The 24,397-nt window shown below is 45.3% G+C and overlaps 1 protein-coding gene across 5 annotated transcripts in view; it reads left to right on the top strand.

Moving 5' to 3' along the window:
* KCNS3 (potassium voltage-gated channel modifier subfamily S member 3) overlaps positions 1-24,397 on the top strand; it is a 39,489-nt gene that overhangs the window by 10,472 nt on the left and 4,620 nt on the right. For 3 of the 5 annotated variants that reach the window (XM_053666814.1, XM_037151859.2, XM_037151857.2), the window contains exon 2: positions 18,788-18,974. The gene's annotated coding sequence lies outside the window, so the exon portion shown is untranslated. Of the gene's footprint in view, positions 1-3,809; positions 3,884-4,709; positions 4,791-18,787; positions 18,975-24,397 lie in introns of all 5 variants that reach the window. The other 2 variants (XM_053666812.1, XM_037151858.2) reach the window with 2 other exon arrangements.

Genomic DNA, 24,397 nt, shown 5'->3' on the forward strand with positions numbered 1-24,397 from the left:
GAGAAGCTACACTTTTGATGGTCAAGTGTGTGAGAGCAAATTGGGAGGTTGGAAACAACCTTTGTTCTGGTCAAAAATATCGAAATATTAAAGATCCAATACAAAGTACCAGCAAAGTATTTTTTCATTATTATTCTGTTTTTTAAGAAAGGACAGGAAGAGTGAAATTCCAGACACCTCCTCTTTCTCCAGGGAATTTCGCCCTTGACTGTCATTCCTCACAGACTGCGCCTCCCTCTGTTCCACGGGAGACCTCAGTCTGCCCGGGGCCTGGCGTGGAGTGTTGGTGTGCATGTTAGCTTCAAGAGAGCAGGCACCACAGGATTTTCTTCCTCCTTTTTCAGCTTTTAGTGCGTGACATTCATTGACTCTATACTAGATGGCAGCTACTCTGCTCTGCACTTTCTCAGGCATTATCTCATTTAATTCACAGAGCAACCCCATCAGGAAGTGAGGCTGTCCTTTTTCACACCTGGGTTCCAGCCCTGATTCCAGCCTCCTTGTGGCACCTCGACTTGGCATATGCCACTTTGCTTCTCTGAGTCTCAGTCTGGTGACCCAAGACATCAGATGCCTAAGGCTTATTGTAGTCTCTTGTAGACACTGTCTAAAAGCTCTCCAGGTGTTAACTAAGTTCATCTCCATGACAACCTTAGAAGGTAGGCTTTATTATGACCCTATTTTTGACGAGAAAGAAGAGACAAACTGAATAACTTGTGCAAAGCCACAAAACTAGGCGGATGTGAAGGCAGGATTCTAACCCCTGGCCCCTGGGCCGCAAAGCCACTGTGAGAGTCCCATCTTCCCAGTTTATCCTTACAGCTCCAACACTGAGCTCAGCGCTTCACAGGATTCAGGCTGGGTCCTTAATGGTAACAGTTAGAGGTAGCTTGTGTTTACCAATTGACTTTTTGGCTTTCTGTCTCATCCTTAAAAGGAACCTTGAAAACAGTACTGGAAAAATGTCCTTTTTGCTTTTGCCAAAATAATCTTCTTTTCAATGGAATTCTGCCCGGCTGGTTGGGGAAAAATAAGACAGACCATTAAGATCATGGGCTAGGCAAATATTATGGCTGTTTCCAGAAAATGTGTTTATTATCAGCGAGAAACCCAGAAAAAAATCACAGAACACTTTGCACTTTGAGTCAAATCCATTAAAAAGCCAACCAGTAACCAACTGGTAAGAATTTGTTATGTGGGGGCCACGTGCCCGGGATAGTTGACACAAGGGCAGACAGATAACCTCTGAGCCTGAACTTACAGTAGACCTGGAGATTCAAGGTCAACAAGCGCAGAACAGGACAGTACGGGATGCTACATATTATTTGAGTCCTGATAAAAGTTGCAGTGACTTTTTGTGTAGCCTGTTGTAGTTTGCAGAAATGTTCACAGGGTTATGTTCTTTCAGTTTTCATAGTAACTGATTGTGGGGAGTGGTAGGCAGAGTGGAGGTTAGGAAGCTCATCTTGCAGATGGAGAAATTAAGGCAAAGCGGGCCTTGGCCTTGGCCGTGCCCAGATGTTTTATGACTCTCATCTCTGGTCCGCAGGAGGATATTGAGATTTGGAGGGTCCTTGGAGGTAGCTGAGTATGAATGTCATCCTGAAGCTTGCTTTTGGTTACCGGTCGTGGCATGGTGCTTAGTTGGAGGGGGAGGCATTGTTTTCCGCTGTTTTGTTTTTGCATTCAGGGACCTGGTATGTGAAATGTGCATAAATCCCAATTATTATGAATGCCATAACAATGTTTAGAATTTGCAATAAAATCTAGAAGCAGATTTAGAAGAATTTTCATCCTTTATCTTTTCTCTAGATCACCTTTTACAACTTTGCAACACACACACACCCTTACTCCTGATGAAAGGAAACTCCTCTTACTAGGCTAGAGTTGCTAGAGGAGGTTGTAGCATTTTTCTTGATGGGCAAGGCGTCTCACTCTCTTTGGAATCCTGCAGAGCCTTGTACCATGGTTTGCTCAGAGTAGATACTCTATAAAATTGTCTTTAAATGCACAAGTGTTGCATGATAAAGGCCCAAGATCTGCTTTTAGCCAATAATGTTACAGGGAAGCAGTTAATGTTGACTGCAGTGGCTTTAGTGTGCTTGCTGATGCCTCCAGTGAATGAAGCCTCCTGTAGCTCATTCTCAACTGAGCATGGAGCAGCTGCTTACCAATGTTGACGGCGTGATTGACTTGCGTACACACACACATCCTCTTTACATATGCAAATATGTATAAGCATCCATTCAATAAGTACTTACCTAGTGTTCTGTAGTATGCTAGGGGCTGGGTAAGGTGGGCTAAAGGAAACAGATGTGGGGATGGGCGGGAGATGGGTAAGGAGCTAGACAGTAAACAAATCAATGCAAACATTTTAGCAGTGGCAGGCACTCTAGAGAACTTCATGGGGAGGATAACCAGGGTGGGGAGAACCCTATTTTAGGTGGGAAGCTGGGAAGACTTTTCTGAGGAAGAGCATTCTAGGCTGAGGCAGGGGTGGGAGGATTCCATGGGAGGATGAGCATGGAGCTGTGGAGGGATTCCAAAAGAACCGGGTGGCAGAGCGGCTGGGAGGTGGTCAGAGAGGGTGACAAGGGCCAGATCATGCTGGGCTCTTTAGGCCAAGGTCGGGATCTTAAGAGTTTATCCGGAGAACTGTGATGAGGAATTAATGGAGTTTCAGGAGCCAATTTGTGTTTCTAGAAGAACATCGGTGAGAGCTTTGAGGCATAGATGAGAGAGGTGTGCTGGAGAGGTGGGACCTAAAGCCAGGTGGGACTGAGTGACAAATGAACGGGAGGTGAGGAAGCGGAGACCATACACATAGAGGTTGGTTATGAAAGGGGACAGAGAGACAGAGTGGGTGCAAACAAGAGTTGGCGTGTATGAACTTGTCTATGGGAAGATAACCTTGGCTGAGGTCAGGGAGCTGAGTTCAGCTCCTCAATAAGTCAACACATACACATCTCTGGGTGTGAGTTAAATGGTAGTAGCACTGTGGGAAGACTGGAAATTTGAATCTTAGCCTTGTCTCTGATTGCAGGGTAAATTTGAGCTTATCATTTTGTGCTTCTTCATTTTGTTTTTTTCCTCCCGCAACCTGGTAATTTTATGATACAAAATATGAATATCTTTCTGTGAATATTCTTCTTCAGTAGTGTTATTTGTTTGTGTTAACTTGGATCCTTTTTGTAAATTGATTGAGGAGAACTTTGAGTGGATATATGGCAATGTTTGTGGTGAGATTCTAAGCGTTCGCCAGTCTGCTTGCAGGCTGACTTACATGGAAAGACACCAGTGAAAAGCTTGGGGTATGGCCATACTAAGCCTCTCCAAGATACAAGGGAGTGAGTCCTGATGGAGAGCCTTGGGCAAGACTGCAAGTCAACTTCCATGTCTCAGTGCAAAACTTCCTTACCTGGCCCTCCTTATCACATGAGATGCTTCCTCTGTACCCATGGATGTTTTGTAAAACCTTGTAAGACAGGTACATCTGTCCTCTGGGAACAGCAGAATTTGCTGGCCCAAATGTTAATAATAAATATCACAGATAGCCTGATGTGGCTTTGAAGAAGTGAGAGGGAACCCGATGATCAATTTATGGTTGTGGAAAATGAGAGTTTAAATAGGACCATAGCCTTGAAAGTTACTCCAAAGATCAGTTAAGACATTTGCTGTCTCTTGAAGACTTCTTCCAGGAATGCTGACATATCCTGGCAAATAATTAGTGTGTTGAGATAAATAAATATCACAATACTAAAATTTTGAACTTGAACATGCTTACATTTCTTACTTGCATTCTTCCACAGACTGTTTTGGCTTTCTTAAGCCCTGATTGACATGCCCAGGTGGACCTGAAAGCATTTCCTATTATTTACCTAAGGTAAAGAATTTAATTGATCAAAGAGATGGGAGAACTTGGTGGTTAATGTCTGTGGTTTGGAGTTGTGGATTGAGAGAAGACACTTGGATTCTGGCAGGGTTATTTCAGCATTTTTGTTTTTGCGGTCAATAAATCATACATTCTGGGCAGTGTTTTTCTTGTGGGTTTGTTAAGATCCCAATTTTCTAAGTGTGGTACCCTCATAAAGCCACCGACATAAGGCTACCATCTTCCCTGCTCCCCTTGGTGATAAGACATTGCCTGGCCAAGATTTGGCCCCAAAGTGTTTCAGGGTTGCACCTTCTTGGGGGATTTTGTCTCCTCTGGGGTAAAAGTATGAATTAAAGTGTTGTTATGTGGCAGTGTGATCTATCATCTATCTATCTATCTATCTATCTATCTATTATCTATCTATCTATCTATCATCTACCTATCTATCTATCTATCTTTGCCGAAGTATGTAAAAGGTAATAAGATCACTGTATCTTCTCATCATCTCCTTAAATCACAAATTCTGTAGTATAGGCTGACTATGGATGGTCATGCGATGCCTTAGCAACTTTACCTTTTAAGCAGTGTCCCCGGGCTTCTTGATCTAGTTAGAAATCGAATGTCAGCATGGAGCATCTCTTAGGTGATGAGCGCTGAGCTTTTGTCTCCTAGCGGCTCCAGACCTACCTCGGGGGAGGGGCACCCACTTTGTCTTCTCACCTTAGTGTATTTTATATGGGCCTTGAAGTACAGAGTACAGGGGCCAGAGGTATGTAATGTGGTCCTAAACTCTAATGGGACCACATTAGAGTTTCTTTTCCTTTCTTTTTACCAGCCAATTCTATCACCCTCATCAGCAGTTAGGAGCACACTAGAAGGCCCTGTTTTGCAGCCCTTCATTTGCCGTGGGTTGGAGGTAAATGGAACTCCAGGACTGGGGGGGAGATGGAGTTCTCTCTCCCGGGTCTGGGGGGCCCTGCTGCACCTGCCTATCGCCACAGGGGCGCACTCTGGAGGAGACAGTGCTCATTAGTGTGGGCTGCTTAGCTGACCGGACAGAGGGAGACAAAGCACCCAGGGGCACCTTACTAAGGATGGAGTGTCAGTTTTACGAAATGAAAAAAGAGTTCTAGATACGGGTGGTGGCGATGGTTGCAGAGTGTTGTAAATGCATTTGATACCACTGAACAGTACACTTAAAAATGATTACGATGGTCACTTTTATGTCATGTATATTTTACTACAATAAAACAATTGGAAAGAAAAGAATGAAATTGAGATTCCAGTGTTGGAGTATTGGAATACTCAAACATTGTTTGATATTTGAGATTCCAAACATTTGAGTATTCTTAGGACCTTTACATCCTTAAAAATGACTGAGAAAGCCCCTGGAGCGTCTGCTAATCTGGGTTTTATCTGTCAGTATTTATATTAGAAATGAGGATAGATACAGGCATTTAAAGTACTTATGCATTAATTCATTTATAATAATAATCTCATTTGTTTCCAAGCAAAGCTATTGTAAGAGTGGCATTGTTTTACATGTTTGTGAATTATTTATTACCTGGCTTAATATGAGACACCGAGATTCTTAAACTCACTGCTCTATTTGGTCTATGTTCTCACACACCATATACCTTCTAGAAAGCTCCATTGGACACTTGGGGGAGGATGACAAAGAAGCAGGAAAATGACATCTTAGTTTATTATAAAAATAGGCTTGATCTCATGCACCATTTAAAGGGTCTCAGGAACCCCAGGTGGCCTCCGACCCCATTTTGGGAACTACTGGTATAGGATAAATCCACGGACAAGGTAATTTTTTGTTATGTTGTATGTTTTAGCCTCTTTTCATCTAATATCACTTGAGTTCGAACTTTAGCAATTCTGTCTATTACTTCTATGATTTCAAATAAAAGAACTAGAGGAACCCTTCAGAAAAACGTCCCACATTTTTTTCTGAGTTTATAGAACAAACAACAGCGATCTTCCATAAACGACATTTGTACCATTCTATCGTGGACGCCTTCCCGGTAGAATGTGTGGAACTACTTTGAATTTCCCTTGCTCAACCCACTTGAGTAGAACACTCACAGACATGGACACCTTGCGTGTGAAAACCAGGTAAAGAAAGCCAGGTTTCACTCCAGGGCATGCAAAGTTTGTTTCTTTCCAAAATGCATTCCTACTTCCTGTGGAGTGAGGACTTTAAAAAAAAAACACCCTCATCTGAGGATATGTTTATTGATTTTAGAGGAAGAGAAAGAGAGAGAGAAACATCGATATGAGACAGAAACATCAATGGATTGCCTCCCGACACCCCAAACAGAGCTCAAACCGGCAGCCTCGGTGTGTGTCTTGATTGGGGATCGAACCCGGGACCCTTTGGTGTATAGGATGATGCTCCCACCAACCGATCCACCTGCCTAGGACCAGTGCAAACTTCCTTTCAGCATCTTGGGTGGAAAGCCTGCGCCTGTCCAGAGGAGGTGCCTAACCTGGTCTCCTGGGCTGGGTCCTGAGCTGTCAGCCATCTGTGCTCTGCTTGCTGGGGGACGTGAGTGCTCATCAGAGGGTCTCATTTGCCTCTTTCCCCTCTGTCCCACCTCGTTCTTCCTTGTGTGGAGAACTCGGACACTTAGGGAACAGACTGGGAAAAGCAGAGGTATAAGAATGCATTTTAATAAGTCAAATAGCAATCCTTTTCACTTGCATTGCCTGGGGATCTCATTATTTTATAATTCTTTTCACGTTGATGAAGTGTGGAGTTGCTCATAGCAGATAGTGCTGGGCAGAACATTAAGGAGTCCTAGCGTGGCTTCCCCAAGCAGAATGGGATGTTTGCGAAAGCATGAAGACATTATTTTCTACTTTCTAAATAATGGATTAGATGTTCTATAAACCATCATATTTGTTTTACTATGTCTTTTAAAAAGTTTAGTAACGCTTTCTTTTCACCTCACCAAATAGTCACTGTGGCAATTTACTACAGCAGAGAGCACTTGGCTCTTGGAGAATTTTGTTGAAAATATGCTGAGGATTTGTGATTTGGCAACAGCACTCTGTGGCTTCTAGCAGCAATAAACGCTTCTCTACGAGCCTTTGGAAATGTCTTCACGTGCCAGGTGTTCAGACTGGGTACAGAGAAACGCTGGCTTGGTCAGGCAATCCACCCCAGTGTCCTGGAGCCCCTAGGAAAGGCTGTGTGATGAGAAGACACCCCCCAGCAGCCTCCTCCAATCTATTTTGAGCAGGAAAACCCTGGCCTTCTACCCTTAAGAGAGCGCTCATTTAGTCTTATTTCCAGCAGACATCTCCCTCCTCCTGTCTGCTGTGTGCCAGACATGGAGATCACTGGGTATCAATGATACTGCTGCCAGTTGGGGTTCTGCCGGCACAAAGAAGAGGTGCCTGTTCATGCTGGATGTGTGTGCACGAGCCTGTGCGTGTGGTACATCAGAGGAAAGTGTCCTGCAGGCTGTGACATTGGAGCTGATTTCTTGCAGACAGAACTGGAATTAACTGGAAAAGAAGGGAAGAGAAGGGACAGCTTCACTGAGGTTTGGAAACGAGGGTGAGGACGGTAAACATTTGATGGAGCTTCAGCAGAGGACTCTGAAATAGGTTGGTGGGCGCTGAGACCAGAGACCTAGGCAGCCATGCTCTTGCTTGGAATCCCAGGAGTTGGGTCTCCATCCTGAAGACACGAGGCGGCCACTGAGGGTTTAGGCGAGGTATTGACACTTCCTCATTTGTGGTTTAGAAAAGTCCCTCTGGCCACTTGTGGAGAGGGATGGGGCATTTGTGAGACAGGGGACAAGATGATGTCACTGTCACTACTGTCACTGGCTTATCTCCCAGAGTGACTGGAGGTCACCTCTGTCATCCAGGTAGTTAATTTGGCCTGTCTTGTGATTCCTCAAATTCCTTAATCTTCTAAATTCTCTCTACCTGGTATTTTAACGCCAACAACGGAGAACTCTCTGGGAAAGTTGAGTGAAATTTTTGGCCACGCGCCGGTTTTCCTCTTCCCTGAAGCGCCCATTTCCTTCGGGTAATGACCCCTTCCTGTTTGAATGTTGTCTTGGTGGAACTTTAAATGCTAAGGATGTCCCCGGCGGTTCCTTCTACCAGCTTCTTCTGGTCCCAGCCCCAGTGCAGCCAGTGTGAGGACAGGTGACATAGGCTTAGCCCAGCCTGTGGGGTGCTCTGACAGCTGAGTGACTCAGGATGGAGGAGGCCACCGAATGTGTTCGTTCCTGTACCGGCCCCCCGACCAGACCTCTTCTGTGAGTAGTTTCTGCTTCCAGGGCCTTCCGACGGGCCCTGGTTCCTGCCTGATTCCAGGTGTGGTTCTTCAGACTTCAACCTGAGGGCTTCGGGTAGTCTTCTGACAAAAACCGCATTTGCTTAGTCAGCCACACCAGTTGCTCTTGCTTGTATCCAAAGAACCCCAAAGAGATCAGGGAAATGTCCAAAGGTCTTACTTCACGCCATTAGTAAACACTCATCTCATGGCCGTCTCACCTGGTTTTAAAAAGGGAACAGGGAGCAAACGTGAGGATGGTGTTTGCTGAAAGCGGTGAAGGATGGACTGAAAGGGGCGCAAAGACCAAGGCGCTGGCTTCCGGCCTTGCTGCCGGTGGTCCTGCTGCGGGAAGCTTTGCCATAGATGGGTCTGCCTGCGGAGGTTGGGGTGGGGTGGGGTGGGGCGGAAATAACATCAAATACACTCGGCAAATTCTGTGAACTTAGAATTCCAGTTCTTACTCAAATGACACTTGGGGCTTGACAATCCTTAATGGCAAAAATAATAAAAATAAATATTTATATAGCACTTATATAAAGTGCTGGGTACTGTTCTAAATGTGACATGAGTATTAGCTCACTTTATTGTCATTATAATACTTTGATATATGTATTATTCTCCTTTACTACATGAAATGATTGTATCTGTCTATCTATCTATCTAAATAGACGAGGCAACATCAAAGAGAGGTTTTAATAATTTACTCAAGTCATACAACTAGAAAGCAGGAGAAAATAAAATCCTGTGCATTTCAGGGGTAATGTTCGCTGGCATGAAGAATGAATCTGGGGTGAGGAATGGGCATGGGTCTGAGGCAGGGAGGACTGTTGTATAAGCCATGGACCTGGACTGTGCATGTGGGTTGTACAGGGGCAGGAGGGATGGGGAGAGGGAAGGGATTTGGGGGACCTGCAGGACTGGAGGATGGAGGGAAAGTGTGGGCTGTTTTATTTTGAGGTCGGGCCATTAGCACGGACATGTCCCATAGGTCTAGGCCGTTATGAGAGTCTGAACGGCAGGAGGGAGGCCTGAGGGGAGATACACACGCCTGGGCTCCGTAGTCGTTGGATGAAATTCCCAGGAAGGGAATTTCTCCCCCTGCCAAAGCCGGGGGAGCCAGGGGGATGAGTGGGGAGAGGACACAAATTGGAGGCCAGCAGATCGTATTCAGGCTACAGATTTGTTTAATTCGGCTTGTAGTCTTCAAACATTACAAATCGTAGTTGCCAACATGTAAAAACATAGGGAAAGTTCCCATAAAAATGAGAAAGGTGAGTGTTTTTACACATCGGGAGATCTGACCACCCAAAGCCCACAGGTGAGGGTGTGTGAGCCCCTTCTGACCAGGTTGGCGCACTCCAGCTTGTCACAGTGGCCTCGCGTCCTCCTTTTTCATTTTGGCCCCTGCCTGGCCCCTGCAGGTTTTTTTTTTTTTGTGACCCCAGATTTAAGGTATGGGAAGCAGAAGCAGAGTTCCACAGGAAACCAAGCGTGAGTAGTGAGACAAGAGGGGTTGGGGCACTGCAGGGCCTGGCGGGTGGGCTGCGTGGGCCAGGTGAGCCACGTGTGCATTGGAACAGTCCTTTGGGTTTGGACCCTTAGCAAAAACACTTAGTGCAGTACTAGGGCAAGAACTGTAGGAGAAGAAGGGAGGATACATGTAAAAAATGATTTCAAGAAGCTGTGTTGCCAAGAGGAATCTGGGGATCTTTGATTTTATTGTTTTTTCATCTGTGAGTGACTTGAGCATATCTATATATGGATACCTGTGATATAACGTAGTAATTTCTTTATTTGTCCTTGGCTTACATTTTATAACTCCAAGGAGTCCAGTCTTAGCTCTGGTTATTCTTATTAAAACAGAGCACTGCCAGGGTATAGAATGGACTGAGGGGCTTTCTTTGCCTGGGAAGATGGCCCAGCCAACATCAGATCTTACCTGTGTTAAAGGTATTTTTGCTGTTTTAATATGTGCGCAGCAGGGCCTTAAAGTGGATAATTCTGCATTTTTTACAGGAGCAGGAGAAGCTGAGCGGTGCCCACATGGTGATTTGTCATCTGCATTTACTCATGCATTTCTATACTGCCCTTTGCCTTTTATTTTTGGCCAAGTGGTATCTGTGGGGTGATCTTGTCAACCGGCATCATTTCCATTGCATTCGGGGCTAGTGCTTTTATTGGTTTGCATGCTGCCTGCCCATTTTTCCATTTAGTTTTTTGTATTTGTTTTATGGTTTAGCTTGATCCCATAACTTACTGTGTGTGAATGTGTTTTTATGTGTGAGACACATCTATCTACTGTTTGATGAAAACTCTATTAATGAAAATTTGTGCCTCCCTTCTGCAGTGGCTGATAAATAAGCTACTGTGTGTCTGTGGCAACCATGATTTCAAAAGCACATGGACTCTGATTTTTTCCTCTCAGTAATGCAGTGGTCAAGAGAGATATTAAAATTCGACATGGAATGGAGGCAGCCAGTAGCTATCCCTAATTCTAACAACTGTCAACCAATTAATTAATGAATGCATTAATTATTTCACCAGCTCATTTTAAGAGCATACTATGTGTCAGATGAGGTGTTAGGCACTGAGGATATGATATTGCATGAGAGACACAAAAATCCCTGCCTTTGTGGGGCTCACATATGAGAGGGGAAATGAGATATAAATAAGAGAAAAATATAAAGTACATGTCTTTAAGTGTATTTTAGGAATTGATAAATGCCAAGGGGAGGAAATAAAGCCAGGAAGGGTGATAGGAGCCATTTCCTTGGTGGGTAATTTCATGTAGGTTAACCAAGGAAGGCCTCATTTGGAAGATATCCTTTGAGTAAAGACCTACAGGAAGTTAGGAAGTGGACTGTGCAGTCACCCGGTGGAAGAGCATCCGGGGGGCATGGCGATCAGCCAGTGCAAAGGCCTGGGAGGCAGAAATGTGCCCAGTGGGTGTAAAGACTGGTGTGTAGACCAGCATGCCAGCTGGGAATGAAAGCGATTTCCCCTCTCAGATATGGATAATCCTCCCCGGAGGCAGGAATTTTTGTCAGTCTTATACAACCTCACATCCAAGATATGAATTCAACTGTATGGAAATGCAGTTATCACACTATTAAACCAATTTATGGTTTAGCCATATACATGCTTCTTTAGTAACTCATTGAATAAGATCTAGCAGTTGGCATGGGGCCACTCCGATATGAAAGTAATAAAGAGTATACATACTATTTTGACAAATCTGAAACAACTCTTTTATGATATGAAACTATCTCGAATTACTATTGGGGCAAAGTCACAGGTATTGCTAACACTGCCCTGGATGGACCACTGCCTGCATTTTTAACAAGAGGAAATACTAAATTTCAGTTAGAGTTTAGTGAAACATCAAGATTATTTTCCCCAGTTAAGTTCAAGGACCTCCCGAATTCTCTCCACAGACCCTGCTTTGTTAGGTAGAGAGTAGATTCAATGGGGTCCAAAAGAGAAATGGGGTGATGGAGTGAAATGCTGCCGATGTTTCTGCCGTTGTCCATCTGCATTGCAGCAGGCAGGACTGGAGCTCACTGCTTTCCCATTCAGTCACTGCATCTCCAGGTGGATCGCTGTGCCCAGAGGCAGCCTCGCATGGTCTTGATTTCTAGCAACAGTGACAACTCCAAGAGGTTTTTTTTTAACATCTGTCTGATTCCCTGTGGCTAACTCATTCAGGAGGCCTGGGGTATGGTCCCTTTGTTCAGCAGACTCACGTGCAGTCTGCTCTCCTTTGCTGGGGACCTCTCTCAGTTCGGGTATTCCTGGCTCACAAAGGTATAGATGGTCGGGGCAGAGTTCTTGACATTATGAGAAGAAACGACCTGTATAAGTATCTCTAGGTCACAGGGCTCCATCCTGGCTGTCCCCAAGCTTTCTAGTCCCCATGTCTCTGCACATTTTCTTTCCACTCCTTGGAGAAGAGCTTCTGACTCTTGCCTGTGTCTTTAACTTGTTCATATCTGATGGGACCCTCGGACCCTCAGGGCTCAGTGCAAATGTCACCTGTTTGTGTGCTTGTCCCTACTTCCCTATCCTGGAAGGACCCTTTATGGCTCTAAACGTCTGCAGCCCCTTCTGGGCACCGCCACTCACAGTACCTGACACAGACACCCTTGTAGTGTGTGTATGGTCATTTACTTACCTATCTCCTAGGAGCTCTTCTAGGTTCCTATAAACCCCGAAGGCAGGAGCCACATTGTCCTTGGTTCCTCTTAGTTCTCAGGACAGTGCCTGCCATGAAGCAGAGGTGAAAGGACAGTGGAAGGGTATGGTTCCTAGAAGTGACACAGGATCATGTCCCCCGAAGGTTCTGTCTTACCCAGATCTGTGAGTTCACTTGTCTAGACCACGCCACCCTCCCCACCCCCACAAATGCTGACCAAAGCTGCTTAGAACCTTTTCTTTTCCCAAGGAGAAATAACTATTTTCTCAAGTGTTTTATAGTACTCGTAACGATTCTCACAATAATGTTGAGAGGTACAGAGTAGAAAGCAAAAATCACCCCAAATTCTATCCCCCAGACAGAATGCATTTAACCTTTTGGCGTCTATTCTTACAGATTTTTCTTCATTTGATCAAAGCAGACATAGTTTCTAAGGACCAGATCATGGCATATATTGTATTAACTACTGCCTTGTTCCCGCAGTGTGTGGTGACTTTTGTGCGGTGGAGCGTGGTGGTGAAGGGAATGGCTTTGGAGCATTATCATTTGAATTCAAACCCCGAGGCTGACACAGCATGGCTGCCGACCCTGGAGAGTTAGTTATCATCTCTACCAGCTTCTCCACGGGTAAAAGAAAGGCAATGAAAACACTACCCGTCCGAAGGTAGTGAGGGTCCAGTGGGCTCAGACGTGCAGACACTGGGCAGCCTGACTCTGTGCAGGAGCTCTTACCATCACTACTTCGGTGTTTTTAGTCGCCGCAGTCTTCTATTGCATGGCCCCCTCCTGGTCCTTGTAATCATGCCTGCAATGGTGGGCATGTAGGTTGCCTGGCTTTTTGCTCTTATGAATAATTAATGATGCAGTAAACATCCTTGCCACATATCCCTGTGCACTGGTCTGATTTATGTCCCCAGGATACATTCCAAATGTATACCTGTGGAATTTTCTGATGTACACTGCTACACTGTTCTCCAGAGGCTTCCTTTAACTGGCCTACACCCCCATCATCATTGTGTGATCTATGTTTTCCCCTGTACCCTCGCAAACTGCTTGCTTTCCATTCCTCTTTCTATGACTGTTGGTGCAGATGTTTGGTGCATTGGCCATTGAACCCGTGGGAACAGATGAGACTGAGCACAGGGTCTAAAGCCCTTAGGTGGGCTGATGTGCAGACAGTTTCCTGGCCAAGGTCAGAACCTCTGCTTGTGGCCAGCCCTCTTGCTGGGCGACTCCTGCAAAGTGGAGGGAGCCAGGGCAGGGCGTTCCTTCCTGGGGCCAGTAGAGGGGCAGTTGTTGCATGGCTGCTAAGGGAGGCCCAGGGCCCTACGGACACATGGGGATGACCATGTGGGGTAATGTGGTTGTGTGGTTTAGCTTCCTCCCAGGAGGTGCACACCCTTCCACAGGACTTTCTGCCGATTGTCTTGCTGGCCACCTCCCCGTTCCCCTCAGAGCAGGTTGTCTAGAGACACAGAACCGGAGCAGAGGAAAGTGGTGCGTGGTGCCCTGTGCTTCCAGCTACAGGGATTTCTGGCGTTCACTCTTTCTGGATAGCCAAGAGAAATGTAATTTATATTAACCTTTTAGGTATAATTTAGAGGCACTCCTTTGGAGAGCACTTTCTGAGTTTTCTCTCTGGAGACCAGAACTTTTGGAAATTTATTTTTAATCCCTGAATATATTAGACTCTGAGAATTTTTCATTTTCTCCTTAAGACAGATTAAAAGATGTAAAAAATCATTGTAAATTCAAGGATTTCTCATATTTTAATGTACTTCTTAAAATTTGACAATTTGGAAAAAGTTACTGCAGACATATTCTTAGGAATCTGTCTGAATCACCTAGAAGGTATCGTATTATTCTCATTGCTTTGAATTATTGACTTTTAATATAAGTGTAATTTTTCTGGCACTCTAAATCCAATTATGGTGGTCTGGTTGTGATATTTTAATTTTATTTAAGTAAAATCCTGGACCACAATTGTCATTAGTTAAGCAAAATAGAGGTAGGGTTGAATTTCACCTTTCATTATAATGATTGTTATTTAATTTTAGATTTTATTGAACATCGGTCTGTGATGGATGAATAGTGGCAAGATTACAAAACAGAGATGTATTTGCATATTCCCTGGGAGTTCAGTGCATCTGTACGAGGTTGGGGAGTTGGTTGGTTAGCCAGAGCACAGCATCTGTACAGAGCCGGAGCGGCCCACAGCTCTGAACCTGCACTGGTGTCCATGAGTCATTCTGGCCCAGACAGTGTTAGCAGGTAAAAGACAGACTCTCGGAGGAAGTCACCGACCTTTTCTCTAGACTCAAATTGCATGGAGTGTGCTTTGAGTTTCATTAAAAGGCTAACCTTCGTTTTATCTTTTCTCATTTGCCAACTTTTGCTTGTCAGACACCAGAAATGACATGACTGCATTCTGAAAGATCAAGCATTTGGGGGGATATCCCCAGCTCCTGTCAGCAGATAAAGTATTGGCACAATCTGTAGTTCTGAGCTTTCTGGACTTAAACAGCTTCCAAAGATGTGTCTGCGGTCCTTTCACTCTACTTTAGAGCAGTGCTTCTCAACTGGAGATGATTCTGTCACAACCATGGGGGAGGAGAGGAGACACGCTACCGGTATTAAGTTGGGTAGAGGCCAGGGATGCTGCTAACCATCCTACAGAGCACAGAACAGCCTCTCCAAGAAAGAATTGCCTGGCCTTAGAATACCAATAGTGCTGAGATGGAGAAACCCTGCTGTAGAAGTTTGCAGGACCAGCATGCCTCCAGGGAAGCTGGCTGGCTGGCTGCCACAAGGGTGCCCAGAGGTGCCACTTACCTGGAAATCTTCTCACAGGTCAGGCTTAGGCTTGCTGTCAGCCTTGCAACTTTCCAGAGTCCCAGAGCTGATCAGACTCTAGGAGGTTGACTTGCATAGAAACCCACAGGAAACTGACTAATAAACCTAGCCCGCCTTACAAGTTTCCCCGGGCAATAGCACTAGTGGACAGAGTGAGCCAAATGTGTGTGTTGGCTGCATAGCTCATATGTTTGCTGTTGGCAAAGTACCTGGGAACCGAAATCATCAGGAGGTACCTCCAGGAACCCAGAATCAGAACAAGGGGAGATTTGGGGGTTATCTCATGACACCCAGAATTCTGAGGTCTGGACACTTAAAATTTCACTCAAGATGAATCCCATCAGCATTGGAGAGGCTGCATCTTTAAGATAAGACTGTCTTTGAAAGTACTGGGCTAGATCCTGGTAACCGACTTTGATCTTTTGCACTATGCTTCCATTGCTGACCAGCTTCCTTTCATGATCTATACTGATTTTTTTAATCAATTGACTACAGTCTGGCCAGCTTGGGGGAGAGGAATTGGTTCAATAAAAACATGTTGAGCACCATCATGTATCAGGGATAATTAGTATGAAGACTGATATTAGGATGTGGTCCCTAAATGGAGGCTTTCTCAGTCTAGTGGGTGGCATTGAGGTGACAACATTTTAGAAGAATGTGAGCAGGGCAGTGACCAGTCTACTCAGAATTCTGTGCGAGTACAGAGGACACATATCTGGGCTGTCCTGTCATTTGCAGTGTCTGCTTTAATCTCTCAGGTCTCAGGCACTGATTATATCGTTTAAATTTTGGAGGGAGCCTTATTCCTGTGATTCCGAGCCCTGGGAGGAAGGCACAGGGGCCATCCCTCTCCTGTGTGCTGTCTGCTCGTCCATCTGATATTCCCCGTTCTATTGCAAGACTGGATGTCCGGTCTCGGGATGATGAAAGGGTCCGACATGCCATCTTCACTTCACTTTCCCTCCCCCAGTAATGGGGGCGGTCATTTTGTCCATTTTGAGTGACAGAGTCAGCCCATCAGGAAATATAGCCACGCTGGGGGGCGTGCAAAGCTGATGCAGAGCATGTCTCCTTTGATTGTGAAGAGAGGCATTCTGCAGGGACGAGCAGCACTCGCGTGAACCTGATGTGTCTTGCCAGGATCCTGATGAATCACCCAGCAAAGTCAGAAACCTGCTTATGCGCTCAGTCACAAACGATACTCTCTGCTTTGATCGGTGGCACACTGATAGGAATGGCAAGAACACAGAGGAATCGGGTTGTTAAGCAGGACCGGGAGGATGTATTTGATGTGCACGTTTTTATTCCCCAAAGCCTGCTGGTGTGGGGCATGTTCTGCCCACGGCTCTCAGTCCTTCCTTACCCTTCCCCAACAGCTTAACATCATCTTGATTTCCTACACTAATTGAGAGCAGGCAGACCTACCTGCCGTGGAATCCTGACTCTGGCTCTCATTAGGTGTGGGGCTTTGGGCAAATAGCTTCTCTGAGCCTTCCTGTCCCACCTGTGAAATTGGGAATGACAGCATTTACCATTTGCAGTGGTTGAGGACAGAGGTGACATGTGTGAGCCCCCCCTTCCAGAAAAGGTTCCTGGAATGGTGTGGGGACTCAGAAAATGCTAGTTACCATTTTCTGTGGGGAAGGTCGTGCTTAGAATGCAAATGCCCTAAGAAGGGTGTGATTTGGCGTGCATTCACCCTGAGAGGTGTGACTAGTACTACATTTCCCCCTCCTCCTCCAAACTGAAGCTTTTTGGACAGGAATCGTGGTGATGGAAAGTGAGGCAAGGCACAGAATTCTGAGTTTATGGGAAGAGGGTGAGAGAAAGGGACAGGCTGGGATGTAGTTCATTCATCAGACATTGATGGATGGCCCACTAGATACCTGCGTCTATAAAAAATACTTGGCTAGCGTCACAGTCTGTCCGTCCCTGGGCCAGCCCTGTCCTGTGATGAGCTGGTGGCCAGCGGTGCTTGGGGCTTCTTAGATGTGCTCAACAGCCTAAATACTCTGTTGGTTTTTTGTTTCGGTTAATTTTCCCTTCCCTTAAAATGTGCCACACTTGGAAAGAAGTCCTGTAGGGAAAGGAGGACTGTCTGTCTTCAGAGGCACGGCAGCATTTCTTGGTTTCTTTCGAATGCAGATATCTGAGGCTGCTGGGAGGCCCTGCAGTATGGGCAGGAGGAGGAGAAGGAGGAGGGTTATTTTAGCTCCTGAAATGATTTTATTTATCCCTGTTGAGGTTTCTCCACCTCTTCGTCCAAGAACCCTGTCTCAGGAGTTCAGTTTGGGTGGAGCTGCGTTTTTCTCCTGAATCATTCTCTCTTGTCAACTCTGTTAGAGGTGGAGAGTCTTTGAAGGGATTGCCCTGCCCACGGTTTGCTGGGACCAGCTTGGAAACTGCTCTGCTCTGTTTCCTCTCTCTCTCCATTGCCTCCCAGTTGTTGTCAGGACACCTTTCCTTGTGTCATGTGGTCTGGGGCCTGTGGGCTCCTGGGGGTGGGGAGGGGCGGGCTCTGCATGTTGTTTGTAATCCCAGAGCTGGGCATAATGCCCTGTGGACCTCAAGCTGTAATGAATGTTTGCTTAGTGACAGAAATAGCCAGAGGCACTTCTTTGACTCTTCCTGAGGCTCAGAATCAATCTTTTCTTTTTCCTCCCCAAACCCACACCTTTGGACCAGGTATTGATGGGAAAACGTGAAAATCTAGGGCTGAATGCTTAGATACTAATACAATGCTAAGAGAATGTGTCAACATGAGGCAAGGCTTGCCTTGTTGTGAGCTGGATTTTTTTTGCATTCTTTATTTTATTTAGAGAGAGAATTGAAATTTGTCCTTTTATTTGTCTTGATACAAACTTAATTCTCCCTCTATATATACCCCTACATGCACAGACATGCACAGACGCATATACACACACATGCACACACCCATGCATTAACCAGCAGACTCTGATCAGCTCCTATAGTCATTTTCACCTGTGAAATATAACAGTGCACAAATAAAGCAAAATTGAATTTGGCCAGCCTTTGAAACCTATTGATTTTAAATTAGAGCAGCAGTGTTAATTCTATTAGGGCAGTCACACTGAGAATTTGGTCTTGGGAATGGATTAAGATGTATTCATTAGAGATTTCTAAGTATATCCTTGATGGATTAGCTAGGAAAATAATACTCCTGGAAGAAACTGGGGGGGGGGGAATGAGTGAGGGCAGTCATAATTCTTGTGCCTCATTTTATAGTTGGATGTTCTGTTGGCTTTGGAGTCCCTGGAGATGCCCCAAGTGTCCACTACAGTCAAGATCTGAGAGTCCTTAAGCCTGAGAGTGGTTGTGAATCTCAAGTCTCTGTGATGATGGTTCTCCACCCACGTGTCCAGTAGGAGTGATGGCTCCATGGGGGGGAGGAAAGACTGCCTCTTCCCGGAGAGTTAGCAGGGGTCTGAGATACGGGCTAATCAGTCAAGTGCCTTTGTGCAGAATCTGAGATAGAGCATCTTGTTTTGGGTGTGTTTCCTCCATGGAGTTACAACTTGACTGATGGTTTGTTTTGCAGGTGAGAGTGATTTCCCAGCGGCTCCTTTGTGCCACCAGAGAACAAGACTCTTCTCTTCTTTTTGGCCACTAAATGCCTCTGTGCACCACATATTCCAGTGGGGGAAGAAGGGCGGAGCTTCATGGATGACGATGGACATTCCACTAGCCAGGATGAGGGCAGACTGCGAGATATCAACACCACAAGGGTAAGAGGTCCTCTCTGATAGTTTCTCTGGCACCATTACTTGTCAAAGGAAGGGGAGAGCAAACCTTACAGTGTAGTGACAGAAATGAAGATGAGACACCAGGGAGACTATTTTGATTGCGAAGTTACTGGGTAGTTGGGGCAGATGACGAAGGAGGAACATAAAGTATCAACCTGGAAGGATTAGGTTGAAGTTGTGCCTAGGGATGTGGCAGGCCAGCCCAGGGAGATTTAGGGTCGACATGGCCCACCCCTGCTTTTGACATTGATAGTTCAGACTTAAGAGAGTGACACTACTATTTTTTTGACAAGATTCTGTTCGTGTCCACCTGAGTTGGTCTGACTTGCAACGGGTGCTGTAGAGCGGGGGTGGGTGAGTCTGGCTCAGGTCACGTGGTCTGTGGGGAGCTTATCAGTGGTACCTGGCCCAGAGACATGCTTTCACTGAGGCACACAATGTTGAAAACATGGTGCATCCATTCAAATTAAAATTAAGTTATCTCACATAAAGAGCAGGACTTCCGGGCTCTCCTGGAACATGGAAAAAACATCTACACTGGCCCTCCGTTCCCACAAAGAGCTCTGGCCCTGGGTAGCCTCTGCCTCTCAAACAACCACAGGCGGCTCACCATGCAGTCCCCAACCAACCCACTTCATTTGTTTAACTCACTTATGTGGCCACTGGAGGCATTTTGTTTCTCCATGCCTGCTCTGATCATTCTGTTAGCTCTTTGATAAAAACATTATAGCCTTTGTTAACTCTTTCCGATAGAAGGGAAGATCTCCCACTAGACTGTGGGCATCAGTTAGCACCAGGGGCTGGGGCTGTGGAGATGACAATAAGTAATCGCTTCCATGGAAGAGCTTAGAGTTTAATGACAATGATGATCAGATTTGGGGGGGGGGGGAGAGATGTAAAGTGCATTACAGTATCTTGTGGTGGGTAGTAAAATAAAAGTGGACCCGAAGGACTATGGGAGAAGGTGAGTTCGGAAGCTGTGTAGGGGCACTATTACCGTGGTCTGACTGAATTCAGATTCTCCAAACTCCCTCCCCTGGACACCGGAGCATCACCGGTAGCCATTCGTGTGGGCTCTTCCATATGCAGGGGACTTGGTTGGAAACTCGATGGTGTATCTACTGCAGAAGTGAGGCTCCCCTCTCGTGGCAAAGTCCACAGTTTTCCTGTTTCTGGATGAAAATCTTTCATCTGTGATTCTTTGCTTTTCACAAATAGGATTGATTTCTGCTACTTGGTTCATTAAATCATTCAGCTGCCTAAGCAGCCCTCTGCTTGGAGATGAACTGTGTGCATTACCTTCCCTGATGTTGCCAGAGCTGGGGCAGTCTCGCCAATAGAGGTCCAGGGGCAGGAAGGGAAGGTAGAGGTACTGTTACTTCCACCTCCTATTTTTGGAATGAGGATTGATATGTATCTTGTGTTTTTGTTTTCGAAAGACTTTTGCACTTGTCATTTACCATCAAAGTGTGTCTGTCATCTTTTATAAATTGAGAATTGACCCTCTCAAGGCCAGGTAGCTGGGAAATAGCAACTGCAACACAACTTTTCAGATCCCCAGCCTTTTACTCTGTTTTTTAGTTCAGCATAGACAAGGGGACCAAGTGCACTCATTTCGTTTGGTTCAACATGTAGAAGTTGGGCTTTGGTTATGAATGTTCTAAAATAGGGTGACCTGAGGCCCAGTGTTATTGGTGTCATGTCAGCTGTGCCCATGGTGTCAGAACATGTCAGATGGGACAGACCTAGGAGGGCCCTCTCCTTGCTGTCTGTTTGGCCAGTGGGACCCATGGTATAGCCAGGCTTCCTCGCTGAGTGGGGCTGAGCTGTTTGCAAGGTTCCTAGGGGAATGACTCCATGTCGGAGCCTCAGGATGTCCCAGGAACGCTGGTCCCTGGAAACAAAGACTCAAATCCAGAAGGCGCTTTAAAGTTTTGTGTGCTCTGCATTCTGGCTCTGGACATGTGTTTCTAGATGTTGCATAAACAGCTATTTATTTCTTAGAATTGCATTATGTTAGCTGTGGTGAAAATACTCTGATTTGCAAAGACCTGAACCAAGGACCACTAGCCTTTCCATTTCCAAGTTCTCAATCAGGGTGGACTAGATATTCTTGTTGAGAATTTGTCTGCTCTTTCTGGCTCCATTATTCACTTCTGATGCTTTCTCTCTCTCTCTCTCTTTCTCTCTTTATGTGTGACCTGTGCCAGTGCACTGGGGGCTTGCTCTGAGACAAGGTCGTCACTGGGGAAGGAGCCCGGTGGGGTGGCATGCTCTATCTATGAGTGTGGATTGGGTTTAGGTTTTCAATTCTCTTTACATTTTCTTGGTTTTATTTGGAATATTCTCACATAGTATAGACAGCAATAGAATTGAGTATGGCCTACCCTTTATAAAAACAAAAATAATTTAAAAATTAATAGAATGAAATACATCTTTTTAAAAAGAAAGTTCCCAACAGATGGTAGTATTAATGTGGAAAAATGCTCCCTTTTTTTTCTTTGATGGAAGGACTAATGTAGATTTTGGACTAGTGAGAAGAAAGAAGGAATCTAGGTTTTCATTTCCTTTTATGGAATTGACTTTAAAAAGTGGTTCTGCTCAGTTAAAAACTGGTTTGTATTCATCACACTTGTGTTACTTTTCTGAGCAAGGCAAGTGCATGTCAAAGCCACAGATACACACATATGTGTCAGCCTTGAGTAGACATGGTTTTGAGAGTATTTTTCTTGTGAGTTTGAGAGCAAGCAGCAGCGAGAGAGGTACAAGGTGAATGGCTTTGAAAAGCCTTAACAGGTATCAATTGGGGTGAAGTGGGTCAATATAATTTTTTTCAAGATCCCCATGAGTATCTTGGACTTTTGACTTCTTTGTCTTTCTTTTCCATCTTACAAACACCAAGAGGCACAGGGTGTGCAAATACAGTGTATAGTGTTCTCAGAACAAGTGGTTTGGGTAGGGAGTAGCAGGGAGATGGATGCCGTGAGCCTAATCTCTTCTTGAGGAAGAGAATCAAAATAGTGGTTGATTTTTCTGCCTTATGTCCAAATGCCTTCAGTATCCATAGACGTGCCTGATTTGAGGCCTTGTGTGTCCTTGGCGTGCTAGTAACAACAATCTCTTACCAAAGAGTATGGCATTCTTTAATAAAGATGACAGTAAAATATGTGAATTTAAAGATCAGCTAGTCCCTCCTTCCACTTTTTGGAAAAAAAATAAGTGCTCATATTTGAGGCACAGTGAAAGAGTCTGTCCCATAAAAGCTAGATAATGTTGACTAAACTCTGATCCTTAGGTCCCCCTATTTGCAACATTGGGGTATAAGACCTTAGGATGGCTGGGAGAATTATAGGGCATGATTCACTCATTCAGTGATAACTATCAGTGTCTGGAAGCTGCACAAATTCTGGGAAAGAAAGGATGAACAGTCGTGTATGTTAAAACACTTGCCATAGCGCATGGCCCGAAAAGGTGTTTAGCAAATTCTCCTGAAACCAATTCTGATGGGGAATTCTAACATGAGCAAGCATAGAGACACTAGTACGTTAAACTTTTCTGTACCCAACACTCAGCTGCAACAGTTACTCGTTCATCTTATATGATTAGTGCCCCCCCTCCCTGTGGCTCTCCATAGATTACTTAGATGTAACTGTCAAACACAGCATAATTTTATCCATAGTATTTTAGCATATACTTCTAAAAGCTAACAATTTTTTGAAGAGCATAATTGTTATGTTATTAGCACGTTGAAAAAGTAACAATAATTCTTTTATGTTTCACGTGTTTAGTTGGTGTGGAACTGTCATGGATTTTCACGTTTTATTTTAAGTATCTGACCAGCACTGGGTCCATATAAAGCCCACACGCTGAACCTACTTGATATGTCACTTATTTGATCCTCATCACTTGTCTCGTATGGTTTCCCAGAGTCTGGATTTTGCTGATTGCATCCTCTAGTGTCATTGAACCGGTTTTTGTGAAATCTCTCTTTGATTTCAACGGGAGGATCTAGAGGCTGCATCAAGTTCAGGCATTTCTTTTGGCAGGGGGTGGGGCGGGTTGGAAAACTGCAGAATTGTGTGTATATTTCCATCAGCAGCTACATTATGTCTTGTGGTCTCTTTTTTGCTATATCCGGCTTGATCAGTGGGTTCAGGTACTCTGTTATTCTGATCTACCTGGAATGAAATTCCTCATTAGCTTTTTATCCTTGTTTTAGAGGGCATGGGGAACAAATAATAAAAGGAATGTTTGCATTCACGAGGCACTGTGGGCTTGTAAAGGAACCTCTCTGCGGTGTATAAAGGTGGGGGAGTTCCTTCTTCCGTGCCCTCGTCACCTGCTGTGGGACAGACACAGCCAAGAAAACCAACCCTGTGCTTTGGCCAATTCGGACAAGCTCAGCTTGTCCACTGAGCGAAAGCTTTTGATCTGATCCAGAGATGCATTCCTCTTCTCTGTTAGGAAAGCCCCATAAAAAGAAGGCTTTGGTTCTAGGATGTGTGCTGCTTTTATGATTAGACTTTGTGGAATGAAGGGCCCTCCTAATGGGCTTTTCACTGGCATGGAGTGAATGACAAGCAAGGAGGAGAGGCTGGAGGACTGATATTATGGGTGATAACCGTGTTCTGTAGAGAAGTGACTGCAGGATGATTGGGACATGGATCGTGTGCCCAAGGATTGTGAGACCCGCTCAGGCAGACAGTGTGGTGCAGGCAGACACTGGCTCTCTGTCATGGAGGCTTTTTGGGACAGCCGGGGAAATGAAAAGTAATCCACCAGGAGATAGCTTCCATTAAAGTCTTAATGCTAGCTTAGCTGAAACCAGCTCCTTGGCACACTTCACTCCCGCGCTTGCCACGAACAGAAGCTTGCTTTCAGGGAGCGGAAGTTCCATGAATATTTGACCGAGCCCTGAGCTCCGATTTAGGTTCTTCAAAGAAGACATCTAAGTAAAAATAGAAAGCAGAGGCAGAAAGAAGTCATGTCTCTTCGAAGAGGTCAGCAAATCTGTTAAATGGTGCTTCAGGCCACGCTATGGTCTCTGGTTTCATGGGGGCACATTCAGGGTTGGCATCCTGAGAGAAAATGCCTGTGTCTTCTCTGTGACCATGCGCTGCCCGCTGCCGTGGGTGGCAGAAGGCTGGGGCCTCTGCTGTGTCCTTTTCAGAGGGGGAACCGCTTGCCGCTTGTGTTCGTGACAGCCTTGGTGTTCTGGAAATATAAGGGGCAAGAATTCCTTTTCCACACCGTTTCCTCCTCTGGTGGAGGCACCAACTGCCCACTTACACAGAGTAGAAAACACACCCTCTTTTAGCTTTCCAGCTCCTTTGTCCCCCCTTGCCAGTCGACCACCAAGGACTGTCAATTCTATAAACTTTGTAAATGTCCCTTTCATTTGTCAC

This window comes from Artibeus jamaicensis, unplaced genomic scaffold (genome assembly GCF_021234435.1).
Source record: "Artibeus jamaicensis isolate MK-2021 breed Jamaican fruit bat unplaced genomic scaffold, CSHL_Jam_final contig_465, whole genome shotgun sequence".
NCBI lineage: Eukaryota > Metazoa > Chordata > Mammalia > Chiroptera > Phyllostomidae > Artibeus > Artibeus jamaicensis.